The 24,418-nt window shown below is 39.6% G+C and overlaps 1 protein-coding gene across 2 annotated transcripts in view; it reads left to right on the top strand.

Annotated features, from left to right (window-relative positions):
- ZFPM2 (zinc finger protein, FOG family member 2) overlaps nt 1-24,418 on the top strand; it is a 462,794-nt gene that overhangs the window by 12,034 nt on the left and 426,342 nt on the right. Inside the window, exons 1-2 of one of the 2 annotated variants that reach the window (XM_081918676.1) lie at nt 1,699-1,791; nt 3,127-3,235. The gene's annotated coding sequence lies outside the window, so the exon portion shown is untranslated. Of the gene's footprint in view, nt 1-1,698; nt 1,792-3,126; nt 3,236-24,418 lie in introns of those variants that run through there. The other variant, XM_081918678.1, reaches the window with a different exon arrangement.

Raw genomic sequence — 24,418 nt, 5'->3', positions numbered from 1 at the left:
GGAGGCAGACAGTCAGACAGAATAAAGAGAATAAAAATACGTGTTAAAATGAAATGCTGACATTTTAGAATCTCGTATGTGATGGGCAAGGAAACTCTGCTTCAGATGAACTTGACACCACTGCAGTGTTACTGTAATATAGCCCAGCAGCTTCATTAGTGAACCCTAAGCCATTTTCCTGCCCCAATTTTTTGTCTACTGAGTTGAAGTTAAAGGGAAGTTGCAAAAAAGTCACAGTGGATCCTTTGCGGAGTATTCACAAACTCATCTGGCATAGAAATCATCTCTATCTTTCTTGCTTTATCATTTGTTTTAGCTTTGTCTTTGAGGTGGGAAGGGCTTATAGTTAAGAGGCTATTATCAGACTGAAGGATGCAGGAAATCCAAAATATTTATGTTTGTCTGTGGCACATGGACAAGAAACAGTGCTCAGGAAAAGGGTTTTCTGATTAAGTGATTGAAAACACTCTGGTGTATGTTAATGGTTTCTTCTGTCCAATAGATAACATCACCTCCAGCCTTATCGCTGTTCTTGAACTTACTTTAAACATTCTCTTCTGCTCTTCCAATTATATTTGATGCACTTTTAGGCATCCAGTTTCCTTGCTGCTGCTCATCTCATTTATTTCCTTTCTAATTTTTATCACCAGGCTGGGTGTAAAAAAAGGGGGTGGGGAAGGAGCCTTTGAGAGATCCTTGAAGTGAAATACGTTACAGAGTGAAATTAATTTAAATGGAATTAAATCACAATTTTTCAGGAAAAGAATATTATTTTTGTTTTGAATGCTGTTGTGTGGTTTTTGTTTTAAAAACCATTATGGTTTTTAAAATAACTTTAAATTCCTGCTACCATTTTCACTGCATGAGTGATATGAACGACGCTGAAAGTAAAGATAAATCCAGATATGGCCATTATTGGAATGGAAAAGCATTGGTTAAAATCACGATAATTAGACCATAAGTAAGTAAGGGGTAGCTAAGGTTAAGCAACATTTCTATGATAATGGCACAAAATTAGGTATTTATATATACCATCCTTGAGAAATGTTGCATGCTGAATATTAATCATTATACACATCCTGGTCAACATTATTTCCCTCTTCTTCATCCCCTTTTTTCTGCTTTCACTATTTACAGTTCCATATCTATTAGATCCAGAAATAATTATTGATGCAAATAGGAATAAAGGCTTAAAGGGACACATGGGCAGGGGGTGGATGAAAGAAAAGATGCTTTTTCAAGGTGAAAGGAATGAAAAGAATGTTTTTAAGGTCCCAAGGTATCCCTATAATAAATTAAGAGATCCCAATGGTCTTAAAAAGAGTGTTAGAAGAACTAGAGGTTCACTTTTTAGAGCTCAGCATCTCCACTCGGAACCTCAGCTGTGTCTCTCATTCTCTCTCCACACATTAGAATCATAGAATAGAATCATAGAGTTGGAAGAGACCACAAGGGCCATCGAGTCCAACCCCCTAGCTCTCAGCTCAAATCAGCATATCCCTCTGCAGCAAAGTTCTGCTCCCAAAGCACTCCAGGCAAGATGGTGCAGTCAGTTTTTGGGTTCTCACAGAAACTGACTGCATCACTCCTGCCTCTTTATCAATCTGCACTGACTGCAACAGTAATCTTTTTGACCTGATCATGCACTTGTGTATATCACTTTAATGATTCTGCACATGTTTTGCAAGACCCCTGAAGCAGAGAGCAGCCACCGTCCTGTGCATGACCTCAGTGCCGTTCGGATGATGCCTGCTCTCTCCTCTCTGTAAGACCTTGAACCCTTAAGAATAGGTTAGTTGTGAGGTTTCCTTCAAATTGTTTAAGAGTTATGCATTTCCCCAGCAGTTCCTTGACTAAGTTCTTTTAGATTATAAAGGGCTATAAGTTTGTTCCTGAGCTACTGGCACCATCCGCCATTTTGAGAAGACTGCTGTGGTGCTGAGGTGAAATAAGAAGAGTCCGTTTTTCCTCACTGACCAGCAGAAATATCAGGCTTCAAGGACAGATTCAATGGTGACAACCAGAAAAGAAACAACAGAACTTAGGGAGGCTGGTGTTCTTGTTTATTTGTGACATGTGAATTGCATTATTTATGTAATATTCCCACTTATATATGTAATTGAGATAACATACTTTTCAAACACCAGACGACAACAATATTCTGTTTGTCACCATAAAAGTCCTTTGGTGTAGAGTGCGTCAGATATCCTGAAAAAAAGAACTTTGAATTTGGATAAAAGAATATCCCTCTCTTCTGGGTTCCCTTGGGGAGAAAATGGGGGTGTATAAAGATGGATCTTAGGACCTTTTCCCTCAACATCCAAACTGTTCCTCAGCTTGACTGTGTTTGTGGGTCAGCAGATTTTTGGAATAAGCTGACTTCTCTTCTTCTCCCTGTTGTTGGGCTCAGGTTCCTGTTAGCAAGGCTCTTGGGATAATATTGTATATGGTTACAGCACTGAGATTTGTATATGATAAGTTTCAGAGGTAATCTAACATTTCTTATATGGATAAAGAATGTGAATGACAAAAATCACCAGCTACATATACCTGTAACACCAGTTCGCACTTCAGAACACACACACACACACACACACACACACACACACATGAAAAATACAGACAGGTGGAAATATTAACAGAAAATTTATGTTATTTATGATACAATCACCTGAAATGTTCCTCACTATTCAGTGCCCAGAATATTAGTACTTTTGCATAGTGGTCTAGAATTAAACATATTCCATATGAAAACATTGTGTATCATGAAAATACTTAGGAGTATAGTTAGGTAATTGTAGATTCTGGACTTAATGGCCTTACATCGGAGGTGAGGGATCCTCAAACCCTGCTGGGTTTGGGGTCCTTTGTGTTCATTCTGCTGAGTGGGTCCCTGGGCTTCTGCCCCAAAATCATGCCCTTGCAGATCCAGGAAATAATAGTAATGAGAACAAAGTAAGTGAGGGAAATAATTTCTTTTCATTTGGATAACAAATGCAAAACCTGGCAGAAATCATTGCAGAAAAGTTTGTGATTCAATTTGGAGAACTGAGGAAGTTTTCGAAATGTCACTTCAGAAGCAACCTTATTTTTTTATATCCCATATGCTTCTTCTCCATCCGCCAGCTACAGTAATCATTATTGTCCTTCCTAGACTCTCAGACAGAAGCAGAGAAAAGAAAGTATGTCCTCTTTGCATCTAGAAAGCTTATTACTGATTGAAATATCATCTTTGGTAAGTCTGTTTTATAGTCACTAATTGATATCGTCGGCACAAATGGAGGCGTCTTGTCAGGAAACCCGGCTTGTTTTCACATCCAGTATACTTAAAATTGGCTCGTTCTTAGCTTCTCTCATAGAAAACCTCCTATTTTGATTTATGAATGTTTTCAATTTTTTAAGATTCTCAGAAATGTTGGTTCACCTGTATGTAGAGAGATAGCTTGTTTGGCTAACTGCCTTGAGTGACTGAGTGCCAGGTAATGAATAATGCCACGTTCAATATTCTAAATTTGTGTTCCAAATTCTGAATTCGGAATGAGCCACATGGAAGTACACTGATAAGTGACTGATTTTTACTCCCAGGATTGTCTTATTTTCAACTTTAAAATTTACTTGCTTTACTTCACTGAAAGCGTTTTTGAATGGGGGTAGGGATTTAAAGTGATACTCCACAATAAAATTTCTCTTTCTTTCCAAACTTCAGAAGTTACACTGATGAATTAAAGACAGGTGAATTAGTAAAATTCATTTTTGCAGACTGAAAAGTCCAGATTCATGCAGAGCTATACACATTAAGAAAATAATGTTAAACTTGATATGATGGACATTACCCAAATATTAAAAAATGCCTCATGAGGGCAGTCCTTCTTTGAAAATAAACATAGGTTGTTATTTGACAGCATTAAAAAACATCAACCCTACATTATTCTTCATAGACAATCAGAGAAGTGGTCTTTAAAATCAATTATGTGCAAATATTTGAGACACTTAAATTTAATATTCAATATCTTCAGGTATAGAAAAAACTTGCTTTCTCTCCTCCCTATGTGCTAGATCATATCCTACATAAGTTGATTTGTTGGATGTGTGTGCCAACCAGACAACATTTTGTTGAAAGGTATCAGTATAATAAAACTGATTTTGAATAAACAAGTAACGTCAGAGATTATAGAGGAGAAACACAACAGTTAACCCGGGCAATTAAAAACACAAAGCCCTAATCATTTCCCAAGGTCATCACGGACTGAACAAATCTGTGACTGAAAGAATATTTCAAACATGTTGTTACTTTGAAAATTACAGGTTTTATAAATTAATGACAAGTTACTAAGGTGTTCTGAAAATTGTTGCTTATAATCTGCTGAAGTATTTTGTGCATCTATATTAATTAATAACTCACATCACTCAGGTTAGGGGCCTGGTAAGACAGATCCAGCTGAATAGTGAAAAGATTTTCAATAAACCATTAAAATACATCCTACAGCTTTATATATATATATATATATATATATATATATATATATATAGAGAGAGAGAGAGAGAGAGAGAGAGAGAGAGTGTTATCAGCAGCACATTTGTTGGATTAACTGGAAGAGGCACAAAGTAAACTAAACAACCACTCAAAGGAGCATTGAAGCTTCTAGGTTAACGGATGCCACACTTTACTTCAGTATATGCAGTTTTGTTCACATTACCTGAGTGGAGAACTGTGTTAAAAAATCTGGAGCAGTTGTCAATTTTAAAAGATGGCTCATATTGTTTTGCAAAATGCAAATTAGGTAGGTTCAACTTCAGATGTGAACTGAATTGAATTTCTCACACATTCCTAACTAGTACACCCCAAGACTGAATGATATCGATGCATAAAAATATTGCCATGCATGTAGATGAGTAAGTGTTGGAAAGAAGGCTAGGACCCTTGTCTCTGATATCTAGTTTTCTTTGGGATGTTTTTCTTCTACGGTGGAAGCATTCGCCATGTGAGGCCCCATGCCCACCTGCAGCCTACAGTGGTAGAACCCAGGCACAACTTCTGTGAAAGCTGGGTTTCTCTTTAGATCCAGGAAGTTCTCTTTTCTACCTGCTTACCACATCTTCAATTTAAAACACTCTTATACCACTTTAACAAATAATCCTGAGAACTATAGTTTGTTAAGGGTGCTGACCCCACAGGCCCACAATTCTAAGCATCCTTAACAAACTACAGTTCCCAGTATAATCCATGACAGTTGAAGTGGTATAAGAGTACTTCAAATGTATGGTGTGGATTTGACCTCTGGCCACATCTCCCAGCAAGCAGAGTTCCAAGTCCTGTTGATTCTTGGATATATATGATATCTAAGAATACCACACAGCTTTTATAATATGGATGGAGAACCTGTGCCCTCGCCCTGTGATTGGATGCTAGCTCCCATCAGCCCTACCCAAAATGGCCAGGGGCCAGGGGTGTTGGAAATAACAGTATCTGGAGGGGGCACAGTTCTGCATTCCTTCTCTACAAGCTACGAGTTTGAAGCAGCATATATTTCAGGCTCACTTAAAAAAGTCGTGGAGCATCGGGAAATGGCTTTAAATGTTTATGGATACTGTGCCATATGGGGACTTCCTCTTCATGAGTTGAGACAGGCTGGAATCATACACTCTCCATTTCTTCTTCAATCCGTTTTACCAATCTCAAAACTGATTCTGATAAACAGCATCTGTTTACGCTCAAGATGGCAGAAGAAAAACTTATGCTCTTTATTTTATTTGAAGATTGTGCATAAATTGTGTTTTTATTGCAGCTTAAGTAGGGTATATGAGGTTTCCATTACTTTAGCAATTATGCTAAGCTGATGAAAGCAATGTAAATAATCCAACAACTGTTTATGCATTGTGTTAGTGTTATATGAACACTGCACTAACTCAGTGAATTTAGAATTTTACAAAGGTTATTTCTTTCCTTTCTCTTTTTTTAAAAATAGGGCATAGTAATCCCACTGTATCAGTGGCTCTATCCCCCTTTTTGAGTAGAGTTCTGCTATCCCACAAATTGGATGGAAATCTCATTAGTGGAGCTATAATGAGCTGGCAACGAAGCCCCTTCAAGCTTGCGTGCTTACGGCCATTTGCCTGTTTGTCTTACTCTTCATCATGAATCTGAAATTGCCCATTAGGATTGCAATGAAGGGCGAGTCTGAAGCTGCGATACTGACTGTGTCGCCAAACAGGCTAAAATCAAACAAACCCAAAGGGAAGCTGCAAGGATTTTGTGCTTTTGTGTCCTCGGGTCAGGCAGCATCACAATATATATGAAAAGGAACAGAGATATGATGAAGAAAAGGAGGGATGGCATCAAAAAAGGACTTATGAGTGTAGAGTTGTGGTATTTTGTTATGTCTTTATTCCGGAGCGAGTGAAGCTCACTTTGAAAGCAATCTTAACAACAACCTGATGCAGTTTATTTTAACTGCAAGTGTAATATAGTGGCTAAGAGAATGAGTAGTAATCCAGGAATTTACCAGTTCAAATTGTAGCAGCCATAAATTCAGTGTGTAACCTTATGTGGTTCACTATTATTGCAGCCTTCTCATCTGCAGTATGAGAATAGTGGTCCATCATGCACTGTTCTTGGACACATTACATGAGTCAGGAAGTACACATTTCCTGGCAAACATGGGTCCTTACACTTTTGTGCCTTGAATATTGTGAACGGGGGGACAGGGAAGAATTTCTGCGGAACAATGGACAATAGAGAGATACAGGTGATGACCATTTTGCATGCATCCAGTTGCCACACAACTGCCAACATGTGTCTGGCTTTCAGCCCCAGAAGGGGGTGGAATGGGGTGGCAGCAGAACAGGCTTATGCACGACCACTGATGTGCACAATGACCTATAACACAACCTCTGTACAAACAGGAAGTTTCCTGTACCAATACTTCTGCCAATTGCTTTCCCACTGCAATTTCCCCCCTGCAGCTGCTTTGTAAAATTAAAAGAAGTGCAAAATCTGAAGCTATGTTCTGATGTGTGCTTTAGTCAATGAGATGCAAATTAGGTTGGTTAACTTAAAAATGTGGATCAAATATAACACTGCCACCACCACCATACCTATACCATAATTAATATCATCAACAACTGTACCATATATAATGTGATACAATACAGTATATATATTTATTTATTATAACAATATCCTGCCTTTCTTCCACCATGGAACTCAAGAAAGTGTACTTACAGTTCCCCAACAATCTCCTATCAGGGCACTGACCAGACAGACCTGCTAAGCTTCAGCAATGTGGCTGCAACCTGTGCCTTCAGTGCATGCCCTAGGTAGAGAAGATCTGAGGAATAGACTAGGTTTTATAGCACCCCCCCAAAAAAAACCCCATGCCCAATTCATCTGTTAATTGCAATAGTTGGGATTCACTTCCACATGGTAAATGGAGCAGACATGCTGGGATGGGGAAATGATATTCCACCTCCCAAATAATTTGGGACAAGACCCAGGGAAGTGGCTCCCATGTAGTATTGGACTGTCATGGAAGACAATTTTTTATTTCTAGAAGATTTGCTCCTTCGAGGAGCAATGCTCCTTTTGCATCTATAAATCATGTGGGCCTGTGGCCTTTAAATGGTTAATTCTGTTTCAAGCCTGCTATTCACAGCTAGATATATAGGCTTTGATGGTACTGTGTGGGATTCTTTAGCTCTGATATGCTGGCACCTGCAACAGGGTGTGTCAGCTAGTCTTAGAAGTTGTCTATGTTGACTGCCTGCCGAGTAGCCTTTCATTTTGATGAGAAACTGATGTGTTCCTACCCAATGCCAGATGCGGCTTACATAACTCCAACAATATATAAGCCCTGAGAACACCTCTGTTGGTAGAAACTCTATGCAAATCTTTCTGGAGAGTGATGCATACCTGCCAAGCTCCGGCTTCAGGAGTCATGTCTATTGAGAGAGCCAGTGTGGTGTAGTGGTTAAGAGTGGTGGACTCGTAATCTGGTGAACTGGGTTCGATTCCCTGCTCCTCCACATGCAGCTGGTGGGTGACCTTGGGCTAGTCACACTTCTTTGAAGTCTCTCTCAGCCCCACTCACCCCACAGAGTGTTTGTTGTGGGGGAGGAAGGGAAAAGGAGATTATTAGCCGCTTTGAGACTCCTTGGGGTAGTAATAAAGCGGGATATCAAATCCAAACTCTTCTCTTCTTCTTATTGCTGATGGGAATCCCAGCAGCCAGAAGGGTGTAAGATAATTGCAGTGCTTCATAGTTTTCTTTGGGCTGTTTAATAAAATCTTTAGTGTTCACCCCATTTGTGTCTTCGTTATGCTCCAAATCCAAAAAGAACCTCTGTGATGTATGGACTGAACCCAAGATTAAAGCTGCCAATATGTATGACAATGCTTTGTATATCTCTCTTGTGGCAGCACCAACTTTACCTTCTGAGGTAAGGCAGGCAGTGACAGTGATGTTTCAGTGCCTGCTAAAATTGTATTTGCTCTCTGAGGTCTTTTCTGGCTATTGAGTGCTTTGTCCCAGCTTGTTGTTTTCTGTTGAAGTTATTTCTTTCTCTCTGAGTCGTGGATATGGCTGAATTTATTGTTTTAATTGGATTTTTAATGATAATGTATTTTAATGATTTTTATTATTTGTGCACTGCCTTGGAACATTCTGTGCAAGGCAGCATAAAACATTTTAAGCAAATAAACTGTGTACAGGATTGCAGCTTTATTTAACATACATAATACTGGAAAAGGGAAGGAAAGCTGAGGAACCAAAGAAATAATGAAAGGGGGTGAGTGGGAATAGCATTCTCAAAGCAAGAACTTATTCTCGGTCTGTGGAAAATGCATCTTATCTTTGGAGGTGGTGCCAGAACAGTATTCTGAATAAGACTGACCTTCTGCAAAAAAAGGGTGTGTGTGTGGCTGGAATCCACCTAGGTTCACTGTTCATTGCAGAATTACACAGAAGTAGATCTACAGCTTAGTTCTTTTCATTTATTGTCACCTGCACAGTAGTGAAAAATGTCCTCATCTTTTACCCACTTACCAACTACATTTTTCCTTCCAGAAATGAAAAACTTCTGTGACAAAGACTATCCCACAAAAATTATGTTCTCGTTGATATGCTTTTGCGTCCAACGTTAAGCTAAATAAATATCCTTTGAGGGGTTTTCAAGCAAAAAACAAAAACTTCGACAAGTCCCCTGCTTCTGACACAGGCTTTGTATTGGAACATTTTACCACCCTCAAACACATTTGAATTGACTTGGCATAGAATGATACTCCATAAAACTATATATTTCAGTTTCATACTACCCAATGTCAATTTTGTACTACCTCGGAAGACACATAGTCATAAAACTATGTCCATTTTTTAATTTTCTTTGAAGAGGGCTAATATATATACTTTTTTAAAAAATGAAAATCAGATATCCATTAGAATATTTCCTGCAAATTGCAAAAGTGGCCAAAACACAGGCAGCATGCCTGGAAGGGATGGATGCAAAAATAAAAGTAAAGATAGATTTCATTCTATAGAGAGATGAAAAAGAAGCACCGTAGAAAGAAAGAAATGTCCAGCTTTATGAGCTGCAGACTATTTTAAATTTGAAGCTATTTAAACCTACTGCTTCTTTAAAAAGCAAGTTGATGAAGTAGAGCCCTTAATAAATAATACAGCAAAAACATCCTGGCATTTGTCAAAGGAAAAAAGTGTAAAATTTTGTAAAAATGGAAAACCAATCATGTTTTCAATAAATCTTGTTTAGAAAAGGTTATTTTTGTTTACGCTTAAGTTCCCAAAACAAGTTTCTAAGGTGCAGGAAATAGCTAAAGAAAAAAGAAGAAAATATGAACAAGAAATAATGCTGAGGAAAAAGATTTTTCATATTTAATGTTGATTCTACTGTAAAATAACTATAATAAATATTTAAAATAGATAATGAATAACAATTACAGTTTTTAAAAAGTATGTGATGTTATGAAGTAGGAAATTGTTCTAATACTGATTTTATTTAATCATAGAATTAAGTAAGCAGTACTTTTTAAAACCGAAAGGAAGGCGTTTCAAAATAAAATAGGGTATTTCAAAATAAAAAAGGGTGGGTTTTAATAAGTAAAAGATGAGTTTACTAAAATCACTGTGATATTATTTCACAGGGTTCCACTTGTTACACCTTAATCATGAGCCAAAGATTGCCACATTCTAATGGAAACAGATGAAAGTGCATCCAGAATATAATTATTTTGTGGTAGGATGGAAACTTTGAAAGCTTGCAAAATTATGTCGATTAAAGTGTTCTATTAGCACACAAATAAATAAATAAAAACCACAAGAATTTTGTAGTTAGAAAGTGATGGGGAAATACACCAAAATGTGGGGGATAAATGGTTGATTAAGCACCATGAATGCTTATTGTCATATAGCCACCCCATAAACAAATTAGAACAAATGTTCATTAAAGTTTGGACATGATAGCCTAACCACTGCATAAGCTTTGTGCAAGAAAGTCAGAATGAATGCTCAGTGAACATGATGTTTACACCTAAGTTTCCTGACCACTGGACTCAGGGATGCTCTAATGGGGAAGACGCAAACATCTGTTTCTAAGCTTATGCCATTCATATGAGATGAATGTTTGTGTACTGAATAGTTCAGTCTCATCCTAGCATTCCAGCCATCTGCACATGTTGATTGATACTTCCCATGCACGGGTAATAGAGAGGTGTCTCATCCAACCACATCATGAATGGTGGTGTGTGTTTGTCACACACACACACACACACACACACAAACACACACAAATGTTGCCAAAGAAGCAGTTAATGTGGCTCTTGCTGTGCTTTTATCCCTGTTACTGGGAATGCATAGTAGGATCACAACCACTACTATCATTAGCTCTGATGAAGAGGCCGCTGCCATAAGACCAGGCTAGCCATTTGAAGCAGTCCAATGAATCAGTGTTACCTATATTCTGGATATTTCTTCCTGTGATTCTTAAAATGTTACACTTTGCTATGAAGCTACGTAAAAAAAGAAATGTTTCAAAGTTAGAAGAGGAAATTTGAGAATGTTGCAAGTGATGTGGATTCTGATTTGGGCAGTTGTTGATGCCTAAAACAATCCAGATTCACTCAATGAACGTGCACTGGGACATTTGTTTCACGCTAACTCAGTTTAAACCTCTTCCATTTTCTCTCATAGTGAATGAACACAAATTATTTATTATTTTATTTATCCATCACATTTGAATCCCTCCAAAGTGTTTTATGAAATGGTGATTGCAAACAAATAACCAATGTTGCAGACAAGTTGAACTATGACATTGTAGATAAAGGGGTAATATTTACTGCTTCTCCCCCACCTTCCTCTGCCTTGTTACTTTAACACATTACATGTTATAATGTAATCTATGAGATAGAAACAATACTAGGAGTCCTAATTAAATTAAAAGTAATTACCACTCGTACAGATACGGCATTCAATTGAGCAGCTGCAAGTTGATATTTTGTCATGCCCAGTTTATCTATATGCATGTGCCTGATTCTTTGTATCAGTTATTAATGGTGTTTACGGAGTGGCCAAGAACGATGGAGGGGAAATGGGAATAAGAAAACAAGGGGACTTATTTTTTAAAAAGAAAAGAAAAAGGAGAGGATTAGAAGAGTGTTAGAGATGATTAATACTGCCTTTCTGTTAGGATTTTGACATGGTATTTAGAAGTGATCTCTTGATTTTCGAATGAGCTGATACATTATTTGTGTCTTTGGGAGTTAATAACTCCACATAACTGTTTTACACCACAAATCAATGCGTGTCTACTCAGAAGTAAGCCTCACTGAATTCAGTGGGGCTTACAACTATGTGAGTACAATCCTATATGTATTGTCTCACACCACCCCAATCTCCGAGTGGTGCAAGATACAGTGGGTTCCAGGCAGTTACCCAGGGTTCAGTTTCCTCAGAATGAGGGACAGCAGAGACTGTGGTGTCTTTGTGATCTATGGTTTATTTACACATATATACAAACTCCCATCATCCCTAGCTAACAGGACCAGTGGTCAGGGATGGTGCGAGTTGTAGTCCCAAAACATCTGGAGGGCTGAGTTTGCCTATGCCTGTTCTAGCTCATACACCTCATCTCCACTCTGGCTTATGTCTGAACTGCAGATGACGCATGCAGAAATGCTACCCATAGAAGTGAATGGCATTGTGGAGGCAGTTGTCACCACTGTGGTACAATGAACAGTATGTATTTCTACAAATCACAGCAATTATTTCTAACTTTGCATCTGTACATAAAATTATCATGTACAAATTTTATGTCCAGTTTTGGGGTGATGGGCGTCTTCTTTTGGGGCAGTGTGTAATTGGTCACCATAGCAATGCACTACTCCAAAGCAGACCAGTGGCACTGAGGTACTACTTTTAATGTGTCAATGAATCACTTCTCCATTAACAACAATGATGAAGAGGGGAGCTGTTGATCAAATCCTGACCAGATTCTCCACTACTTGTCTATATGCGTGGCTGAGATTCCTCATTGGCACTTTGACTTCTTACATTTGAATAAGCTGAATACCAGTCTGATAGCTCAGTTGGTAGAGCATGAAACTCTTAATCTCTGGCCATGGGTTCAAGAATCAACATTGGGCAAAAAAATTCCTGAATTGCAGGGGGTTGAACTAGATGACCCTCAGTCCCTTCCAGCTCTACAATTCTATTATTCCATGGAGACGTGTCTTTTTTAAACATGCTTTTCAAGAAAATGGGTAAAATTTCATATATTAAAAGGTTAATAAAGGTAAAGGGACCCCTGACCATTAGGTCCAGTCGTGGCCGACTCTGGGGTTGCGGCGCTCATCTCGCTTTACAGGCCAAGGGAGCCAGCGTACAGCTTCCGGGTCATGTGGCCAGCATGACTAAGCCGCTTCTGGTGAACCAGGGCAGTACACGGAAACGCCGTTTACCTTCCCGCCAGATTGGTACCTATTTATCTACTTGCACTTGACATGCTTTCGAACTGCTAGGTGGGCAGGAGCTGAGACCGAGCAACGGGAGCTCACCCTGTCGTGGGGATTTGAACCGCAGACCTTCTGATCGGCAAGTCCTAGGCTCTGTGGTTTAACCCACAGCGCCATCTGCATCAAAAGGTTAATAGTGATGTCAAAATAATCAGTGTTTTTAAGGCAAATTGTTAATTTGCATCTGTTTTAAGGTATGCTATTCTGCCAGAGCATTCAAAAAACCCTACGAATGAAAATGAGACCCCAACATTTATAAGCAACAAACAAGATTTTCAATTTTGAGTTGAAAAATATCTGACCTCCAGATGGAACCTTATATAAGATGAAATAGGCAATTGTAACACAAAAATGCTGTACAGGATTGCTAACTTTCTGTTTTTACTCTGGATAGGTCTTAAAAATTGGACAGTCTCCAACCAAAATAGTTCACAGCTGTTGTGGGGGGCGGAAGCATGTTGTCCGTTTGACTGACTGTTATCTTGCCGGGATGAGGCTGCTATAAATATGAGCAATTATACCATAAGCAGTCAAATTAAATTTTCATAACTAGGAAACCACATTTTACCTTCAGGCACAGCCTGATGTCTTTTGCTTCATTCACGAGTCCTTAATCCTATGCATTAAATCTAAACAAATCAATGTTTACCAACATTAATATTTTAAGATTCTGTGCTTGCTCTAGCTGTCGACATCTGCTTTTATATGGAACACTTTCTGCCATTCAACTTCAATATGGCATACTCAGGTGCTGCTTCTCTGCTCTTTTGTCCTACTTTATTTGATACTTTCACACAGCTAAAATTGCTCTCCAACCTAAGGCCAGCATGGGATTGATTTTTATGCCATGAGGCGGGGAATTTTGGCTCTTCAGGTGTTGCTGGGCTGCATGCCCTACATTTCCTGACCATTGTCCATGCTACCAGGGGTTGAAGGGAGTTGGGCTTCACCAACATCTAGAGAGCCACAGGTTTCCCATCCCTGCAGGATTCTCAGAACACCAAAAGAATGACAACTGAGTGTTTAGCAAACAGAGGCTACAGTAATTGCTGTATAATTTCTATAGTATTTTTATTGTATGTTTTAGCTGTATGAAAGCAGACCGAACTTTAGAGGGGAGAATCTAGTGGCATTGACATGATTGAGCCTACATCTCTAGATCCAAGCATCCAAGTCACTGTTATTGGAGCTCTGGTCCTGGTCACTCCTTTCTCTGCCCAGAAATCCCCTAATAAGCCAAAATACAATATCTGATGACAATACCCCTCTGTCTTTACAAGCTGAAGCCAATAAAGCATGGAACAGGAGGTGGGTAGGACTAGCACACAGCATATTTTGGTTTACTAGATAATACTGGATGAAAAAGAAGAGGTGACAAACAAAATACTATATCACATTTCTACATCAAGATAAGTGAGTGTTTTCCCCCTAGAAAAATGGTGCTGGTATGTCCCTCCTAATTTGGTTATAAATCGCTTGGGGTTGCCTATTAACTACCTTGAAAATCCTGTATAGTTGCTATGACCATCCTCTGCTGATATAATCTGGAGACAATCTGGTGTATTCCAGATATTTTGGACTCCCATCCTCACTGACCATTGGCCATGCTGACTGGGGTGATAGGCTCTGTAGTCTACAGTATCTGGAAAGGGCAAAAGCTGGAGAAAGCTAATATATAAAATGCCACACTTAGGATTGCTCTTTTACTCTCACTTTCCCATTTCCACCAGTGAGGAATTCTTATTTGCCACAGATTAATACATCCACACTGAATGAATTCACTATTGTGTGCCCAACGCTGTGGAAAGCCCTCTTAGCTTTCATTAGGCAGCCACTCTCTTTGTTGAACTTCAGGCACTTGGTGAAGACTTTTCTTTATATATATCTATGAATTTCAGCCAACAGTTCAAGTAAGCTTTTCTGATCTCATGGATAATTTTATATTATTTTATCCGTTGTATCTCTTTTGTAACTTCATTGTAAACCACTTAGAAACTGTGGTCTTAAGTAGTATATAAATGGTTCAAACAAACAAACAAACAAAGGTACGTTCCTTGCATATGTACATTTCCCAAAATATGGAATATATTGGGGAACATTAAATGTTGCACCGTGCACTTTCAGCTGGGCAATACCAGTTTTTTTAGGAATACAATGGAGGTGCAGTGTTATGGCCCACATCTCCCTCCTCCATTCCAAAACAATCCACCCTTAGTCATGGGAAATAATGGAAGATACCTGAAGGCCAATTGTAGTCCCTCCCTGGTCATATCCAGGCCCTCCCTAAACACATTAACCCACACAATACAGATTATTGAGGGCCACCACTAGAGGGCAGGGGTGAGCAAAGTGTCTCAACACTGGAGGCACTGCATTGCAGGACAATACAGTAGTGCCTCTTTTGATATTTATAACTTCTTTTTTTGTTAGCCAGAAGAGAGCAGAACTGAGATCAACCTCTAGCTATTAACCTGCCACTAGATTGCTTGGTTTATCCTCCTTGGATAAGATGACAAGATGTGGGGAAAGTGCAGGGGAAGGAAAAGAGAATTTCGCTTATTCTAAATGTTTCTTGCACAAACACAGGTTTTTGTCCATACCTAGGACTTATAAATCGGAAAGCAGAGCTCAGCAGGCTGTGTCCATCAGCACTGGTGAGAAGAGGCAGATAATATGGAAGCAGATAATTACCAAACGAACACCAGCAGCCGCATTTTTTCAGTCATTTTTTTTTTATTAGGGGGAAAAAATTAAATCCCGATATCTAGTATGTTGGTTGTGTTTTTCTGGCACCCACTCGATGTTTGTATGCCTGCTGGGCTGCAATCCGGAGGCTGGGGAAGAAGGAAAAAAATAAAATAAAGCACACTGCAATTTCTAGCCAGCTACTTCGCTGTTCTCTGTGCCTAGCTTCAAAGATTTTTAAAAATATATTTTTTCTGCACCACAGCTCAGAGTTGCTAAATCCAGAAATTGAAACATTCTGGGAACCAAATCATTTTGGGGGCAAATCAAAGCTCTTGGAACGCTGCCCTCAGGATTTTCAAGATAGTAGTTAATAGTGAAAACAGTTCAATATTTTTAAGGAAATCCCAATTACTGCAGGCTGCACTATTCAAATCCTTGAATGAAGGCAGCATATCTAACAGGAGTAGATGTTCTGTGGGTGAATGGCTGTGTATCCTGCATATACCACCACAGAAGAATTAATAGGAAAAGTCCCAGTTGTACTGCATGTCTATTGTACATATTGATACAAATGCTGTCGAAATTGGTACTGACTGCTTAGGTAAGGCTTTGTTCTGTCTCTCACATAAAGCAGGAGTTAAATCCCTTTGTTAGGCATGAAAACAAATACTCTCCACAAACAAAATTATTCCACTTACTCTAGAAATAATGTTTCCATTTGCTCAATAGAAAATCCCTGGTGCTTCTGTCTTGTGTTTGTCAGAAGAGATTGTCGCATTGTAGACACAGGCATATCTTAATGCTTATCCTGGACTTTGCCCACATTAGATGAAAAAAAATCCTCTAAAAACAGCTTCTACTTTAGCAGCCTAGGGTACAAACCAGCTAAGGCTTCAGTCAGAACTTACATCTGCATTAGTACACCTACAAGTTGGGTTCCTTGGTTTTAAGATCATTTATGGCCCAATCCTTCAATATTGTACACAAGACAAACAGAAGATTCCTGTAGCTGTTGTTTTCGTTGCAACTGCTAATGTGAGTGTTATGCCAGATAGGATGATTCCTTTTGAAAGAAAGCGCTATTCTAAGAGTACTTTCTTCCCTGCTTCTTCCAAATTCATGCCTTATTTTCTTGCCTTTATTAATTCTGGCTCACCACTTTCGACTATTCCTTTCATCTCTTTTTACTGAATGATGGTAAAATGTTAAGATAGGCATCCTTCTCCTCTTCCTTCTCTCTTCTTGTGTCTTCCTGCCCCCACCTCAAGCTCTTTGGAGTGTGTCCTCATGGTATGTAACGTCTCTCATTCAGTTCTTATACAGTATTTTCCAGCCCAGATTTCATCCTTTGGTGACTCTCTGGTAATTCTCACTCAATATTTAGAGTTGTACCTGATTGTTTTACATGTTAGGATTTATTGCTGTGTTTTTAGGGCGCTCATTAAAAGGTAAATAGCCATAGTCTAGTTGCACTGTCCTAATCTTATACTATACAAAATCAAGTTTCCACACCAATAAGCAGATGTGCACTTCTGAGCAAGGATTGCCAGAATTCCTCTTGGGATTGATAAACTCCATTTCTGAAGTATCTTGGGAAATTTTTAACTTGCTGGAAGAGCTCCAAAAGTAGGCAGAAACAGCTTGACTGGATGTTTAGATGCTAGATTTCTTGGATGTGTTGAAAGGGCATGCTTGTCAGACATCTTGTTCAGGGAATCATTATTGTAAGCATTTACAGCAAAAGAACGAGAAGATGTTCCTGGAGCCAGTAGAATATTTGGGGGTGGGAGGAATGAAGTTGATTAGAAATAACTGAAGGTTTAAAGTTGGCTAAGATGCTCCTGGGAAAGTTTGAAGTCACCCATTACTATAGCATTCATCTTTTTGAGTACTTCTTTGATTTTCTTCATCATCTCAAGGTTTGCCTGAGCCCTTTGATCAGGGGGATGTTAGCACATTCCCAGTACTCTTATTTTGTCCCACTGTTCCTCTGGAACGGGCAAAGAGCAATGTGATGGCTCTGCACTACATTTGGAATTGAGAAGAGCAGCTGGAGAGGGATGGTGCCTGCCTGTCCTCCCTGTGGACTTCCTATACCCTCTGTCAGGGAAAAAGGTAGGGTGTACCTAAAATCATCATCATCATCACCATCTTACCCTGGACCCAGAGGTATATCACAGCTTCTGCACAGTTGCTGTGATGGTGATGATGTATCCCACACTTCCCCTGAAAGGAGCCTAGGGTGACAAACACACAAATGACGACATTGAAAACATCTAAACGCGATTCCAATACAGATGTAGACTGGAAGCGATCTCAACTTAAAAGGCATGTTGGAAGGTCTTCAGTAGGTGACAAAATGACAACAGAGACAGTGTCTGTCTAATATTTAATGGGACATTTAATATTTAATTCCCCTTTGGGTAGAAGGTTCTCAAGATTATAGTGCCAGCACTCTTGGGCGAAGCCGATTAGCTAGATACATTCTGGTCCAGGTTCAGGCCAATATCAGAAATGAATTGGCTTTGATTTCGCTGCTGTGGGCGAGGGGCAGCTTGTGACCCTGTTGCTCTTGCTCAGTCTCTCAGCAGCTTTTGATACCTTTAAAGAACACATCTTGCTGGACAGCCTCTGTGAGTTGGGAATGGCAGGCACTGTTTCACAGTGCTTCCATTCCTTCAAGGCCAGTTCTAGAGAGTATAACAATAAAACAACGAACAGGGTGGTGATACCTCTTGAAGGACATTGTCTGAACTGAAGGACAAACTGAAGGACATCGTCCTCTTTCTATGCTCCTCCCGATGGAAACATGCAGGTGGGGACAGATATACGCCTGCTTTAAGTCGTTTACATGATATCTTCTCTTGTATATTATTTACTGCAAAGTTCAATGACGAAACTCTTTAGCGACAAAACGTCTGATTGCTGGAACAACGTCCAAACACTGAACCACTGGTATATCACAAGTGGACTCTTTATTACTGCGTTTGCAATTGTTTAAGATAAAACCTACTTGGGGGGAAATTACTTTTGCCATTTTTATAGACTTTTATTGTTTACAGATAGTTGCCTTGGTGGTATTATCTTGTGTCAGTTGCAGTTCTAGAGAGTGGCATGGGGTGCCTCTATCACAGCCTCCTAGATCTTTATGTGAAGCCCATAAGCAGAACATGAGGGCAGTAAGCCTCTCCCATTTGAGTACACACTGCTATCCAGAGAGAGATTGCCTCTGATCCTTGAGGTTTAATGTAGCCATCATGGCTAGTAGCCATTGATAGCCTTTATTCTTCATGAGGGTGATCTTTGGATCTAGAAAGGCTTCTTTCACATGATTCCTTGATGACTGGAACCTTTGGAAGCAATCCATGGAGCCATATCACTTTTGTAAAAATGTCCAGGTCACTGTGGGAGCAATAGGAGAGACAATGGCAATCATGCCAGGAAATGCAGCATTGTAAGAGGGGCATGTGAACTACCAACAACCTATTTGAACTGAAGAATCTGGTGGGAACAGTTTCATTGAAACAGGCACAAAGCTTAGAGAAAGGATAAATATAAAACTAGTACCTGCCATTTCCCCAGGTGTATTTAGGTGTTGTGAAAGCCGAAGCCCACCCAAGATGGGCCTCCTTTGCATATTTCCTTCAGGAAAATTTGTTTTTCGTATTTGTCCTTTTGAATAATTCCCAGATTTTTCTGATCACCCTAATTACTGTAGGTACAAAAGAGCTTCACATACATTTACAAAAACAAACACTCACGGTACTTTTGTAATTACAAAGTCTGCCATTAAATTAGTATTTCATGTGTTTACATTTAAATTATTAACTGTGGCAGAATACAATGGAAGCAGAAAGAACTTGTAATTTCGGCGATAATAATGGAACACGATTAGAAGCATATCTTTCTAAAACCAAAATGTGGTTTGCGTTTGCATTTGCATTCTCTCCTTGTTTTAGCTGTCGTCAGGCCAATACATGTGTTCTCTTTCCTTTTAGGAGGCTATGTAATGTTTTATGGGTTTTTAAATAATATTCTCAAATCATTTGCACTAACCACATGGACTGAGCTAAGTGCAGTAGGAGTACTGGGATTGTATTGAAACACAGTCGCAAGGCCTGTAGTTTGTTTTCTTTCTCAATACTAATAGCTAATTCCTTTGCACATCAAAATACCAGCCTTCTTCCAGCTTCCCATGCACCTACTCAGGGCCTTTTTTCCTACCAGAAGAAGAAACCAAATGCCCCCCCCCCAATACTGTGGCCAACATTTTGAAAAGTCTTGCTACCCCAGTCACTCAGGCTCCAATATCTGCCTTTTTCTATTCTCTTTTACTCTCCCCACCCCTGCCTGGTACATGAGAGGTCCTGCTTCCCACACATAGCATCAATTGTGGGGCTCCAAAGAAAGACACAAGCCTGCCTCTTAATACATCGCAAAGCACCCTACGTTCCAACTTCGTTGACAATGCATACATCACTTAATCTAGATTTAGTTTTATTTATTCTGACCTACACTTACTGATAATGGAAGGATTAAGTAGCCCATTCTTAGCATTGTTTATAGACAGAAATGATAGACACCAATCCTCAGATCCCTAGGATAGTGGTAGTTCTGCTAAAATAATAATAATGATAACGATAATGATGATGATAATAATAATAATATTTATTTATACCCCACCCTGCCCAGCCAAGACCAGGCTCAGGGAAGCTAACAACCTAAAATAAAAACAAGTTGATTAAAATACAATTTTAAAAACAAGATTAAAATACAACTTTAAAACATTAGGATGCAGCCTCTTCACAGGAGGAGAAAGGAAAAAGAAAGAGGGGGAGGGAATCAAACTGATTCTAAGCCAAAGGCCAGGTGGAACAACTCTGTCTTACAGGCCCTGCAGAAAGAAATCAGATCCCGCAGGGCCCTGGTCTCATGAGACAGAGCGTTCCACCAGGCCGGAGCCAGCGTTGAAAAGGCTCTTGAATAGGGGCTGAGAAAATAAAGTGATGTGAAAATTACAGTATTGCCAACCATCTTTAGATTTGTTGCTGCTGCTGTGTTGTTAATATATGCCCCGTCAGGGCCAGTGCCAGACCTCAGTGGGTTGTCAGAATAGGGCTAGGTTTGAGTGGGCTCTCAATTGCTGATGGGCCCCACATGGCGCCAACCTGGGTCCCCACCTGGTGCCGCTATGTGCTTTTGCTGCCATGCATACTGCTGTTCACTTGCCTCAACCCAACCTGGACATGTTTCCCAGGGGGATGGAAGCTGCTGCCACTGCTGGTGCTCTGTAATGGGAACCAAGCTGTGGTGTTCAGCTCTGATCCATGGCAACCTCCTGCTGCGCTAGATTATCAAAAATGCAATGTCCGCCCTGAGTCTGATATGCTGAGTCTGTCGCTACATTTTGCATAATCAAATATGGCGAGAAGCCACTGTGGGTGTGAGCCAACTGCCAATTCAGTTCCCATTCAAAAGTGCTGCTGCTGTGGACCAAACAATTATGTGCTTTTTAAAGGGAGGGGCGGGATTAGGTGAGGTAGGCGAGTGATTGGCATTGGCAGCAACTAGTGTGCCATACTGTGGGTATAATAGTGGCAAGGGTTGTGGGGACATCTGGCACTGGTGTCAGGAGCAAGCCAGCAAGAAATCACACTGATTAAGTGATGTTAAATCTTAATGAGAAGAAACAGGATCTGCCCAGGAGTGTCAGCTTTTCTCTTTGGTAGGTCTTGCCCCTATGAGGCAATTGTGGAGACTGAACATCTCCAGCTTCCCACAGCTGCCTAAGTCTCCTCTTCTCCTGGGTCTTCTGCAAGCAATCTGAGATATGTCAGCTTGCCTGTCTTTGCTCCTCTGGCTTCATACCTGGAAGACCAGGAGAGGGGAGGTTGTCCCAGCAGGAGTGTGAGACACCATTGTTTCCTCACCAGTTTCAGTTGGTTGGCTGATGTAAACTTGCATGGAGAGGACAGCTGGCTTGGCCAGGGAAGTGATTAATGCCTCCTTATGAGAAGGAGTGGTCCCTGCCTGGTTGAAGGAGGCAGCAGTAAGACCACTCCTCAGTAAACTCTCCTTTGATCTGGAAAATCTAAGTAATTATCATCCAGTTGCCAATCTCCCCTCCTTGGGCAGAATTCTTGAGCAGGTGGTCATGCAAGAGATCCAGGTACTGTTGGAGAAAACTGATTTTCTAAATCCATTTTGATCAGGTTTTAGCCCTGGTTTTGGCACCGGTTTTGGTCGCCCTGTATTTTTGGTCACTCAGGAGAGTGACAGGGGAAATGTGTCTCTGTTAATTCTTCACCTCTCCAGGGCTTTCAATACAATCAGTCATAGCATCCTCCTGTCCGAGTTGTGGGTAGGTAGCATCACTTTGTGGTGCTTCCAGTCCTGACAGAATAGTCATTCCCAGAGGGTGATGCTTGGGGAGTGCTCTTCGGCCCTGTGGAGCCTTCAATACAGGGTTCCTCACGATTGGCAGTGGTGGTATTTTGAAAATTATTACCTTTGTTGAATATATTTTATCTGTACACAGTGACCTCTCTTACCAGCTTCTGATCATGCCAGTCCCCAACTGTCTATACATGTCTGTTCAGAAATAAGTCCCATTGAGTTCAGTATGGTGTACTCGCAGGTATATGATTGCAGCCTAAATATAAAAATATAAAAGTAAATTCAATTTCTTTCAGTGAAAATTGCTTTGAAATAAGAGTGTTTGGGGTTACAAAGAGCACAGCCATCCTGATTTTAGAGGTGAATATACTTGTTATTTCATAAATATTTTCTTTAGTTTTCAAAAACTATCCTTTTAAAAAAGGGGGGGTTCAAACCTTCAGAAACTCCCTGGTGAGAATTTATCCAGTCTGTGCCAAGGTTCAGTTTGTTACAAACCATATCACCCCATTTTCTCTAAATATTCATATATCTGTTTTGATTCCAGAGAAGGAATTTCTATGACCTGTCTACTTGCATTGTAGCGTGCGTAAAAAAAAAAAAGTTTGTGACTGCAACCCTAAATGTTTTATCACCTGTCAGACATTTCAGTGATAATAAAATGTAACATCCTTTAAATTAATTAGACATGATTAAGACTTCAAGCCCACAGGCCACTTAATTATGCAAAAATTATAAGTTAGCTATTTAAATTACCATTAAATTGATTCTTATGTTAATTGATATCTCACTTATAACCCTGCATTTCACTTCTATAGAATAACAGGAAATTATTAAACTTTAATGCATATACCTGAAAATGGTTAAGCAACCAGTCCTGTAAAGAAAATATACTGAAGATAAATAATGGAGGCAGAATCGGACATATACAGTCAAACACACACACACACACAAACAATAGGGCCTGCTTTAGTTAGGTTGATCTGACATTGTTTATGCATAACCTATTATTACCCAAATTTGTTCTGATTTCTCTACCCGTCAACTGAGTAAAGCTTTGATTTTCCACAAATGCACAGTAACTGCTGGTACACAGATCATTCTGGCATGAATGGAATAAAAGAGCAGAGGTGTGAAGGCATACCAAGAATTACAGTATTTTAGTAGGTGGGTATTATTTCTCATCAAATTCACTTGGAGGTGAAGCCCTTGATCAATGAAACACAGCAAAACACTTTCTTTTTGTCACTGTACATACAATTGCATGAAATTAATCATATAGCACCTTTCACCAGCTCAGGCTGGTACACTAACTCCAGACTCTCTTGGACAGCCACAGTGTGATCACAGTTATCCATGTCCTGGTGATCTCTAATCTTGATGCATACGGTACATGGGATTACTGATATTTGGAAACCTCAGGTAATTGGGGAACATAGGAAGGAACCTTATACCAAATCAGACCGCTGGTCCACCTTTCCCAGTATTAACTGCACCAGCCTCCCATGATCTGGCACCCTCTAGATTTTGGGCTGGATATAAAGCCACTCCAGATCCATCCTGGCCTGCCTTCTATCTCCGCCCTGAGACCATAGAATTGCAACTTCAGGGTACAGATCAATGGATTAATCTATTTCCAGTTCATGCCAGTTTCACATGTCTTCATTCATAAACCCATTCTGCACGCTTTCCACATTATTCTACACAATCTTTCTTTTTCTAAAAAAAGGGGGGGGGGAAATAAACAAAAACCCTTATGAAAATTCACAACTTTGGTGTGCCATTTTGCATGCATTTTACCTTAAAACACGCATTTTTGATAATTCATTTTATGAATTATAATACTTATTTTCATGTGCTCTCCCTCTAGAAACTCTGGGAAATCTATATGGTTTCTTCAATTTTTGCAGGTTTTTTTTTTTTTAAAACACACCCTTTTAATCGGAATCTTGAACCTTCCAAGTTGTCTGGGCTGCCATGAGTTTATTGTTTATAGTTTTTTATTATTATTTTCTTATTTTTGATTCTTCTAAGGGTGGAACAGTGGAATAATTTGGTGCACTTTGTATCACAACATTCAAGAGTACTGCGAAAACCTGAAGTTTAATTGTTTTCTGATCCACATATTAGCTCAGGAAGTTAAATCAGGCTGGTTTGCTTAAAAATATGGATTGAATGATGTTCTCAAGTATCCTTAACTATGGCTTGTGTGTGTTTTAGCACTTCCTGAAATACTGTAATTCATTTCATTTGTATGAAGTAAAACTTTGTGTCTCAAAATCAGAACCTGGATCATAGTTAGGATGATAGACATTG

This window comes from Podarcis melisellensis (assembly GCF_964234715.1).
Source record: "Podarcis melisellensis genome assembly, chromosome: 7".
In the NCBI taxonomy this organism is placed as follows: Eukaryota; Metazoa; Chordata; class Lepidosauria; order Squamata; family Lacertidae; genus Podarcis; species Podarcis melisellensis.
Note: the sequence above shows the minus strand (reverse complement) of the source record. Positions and strands in the feature narration are given on the sequence as shown.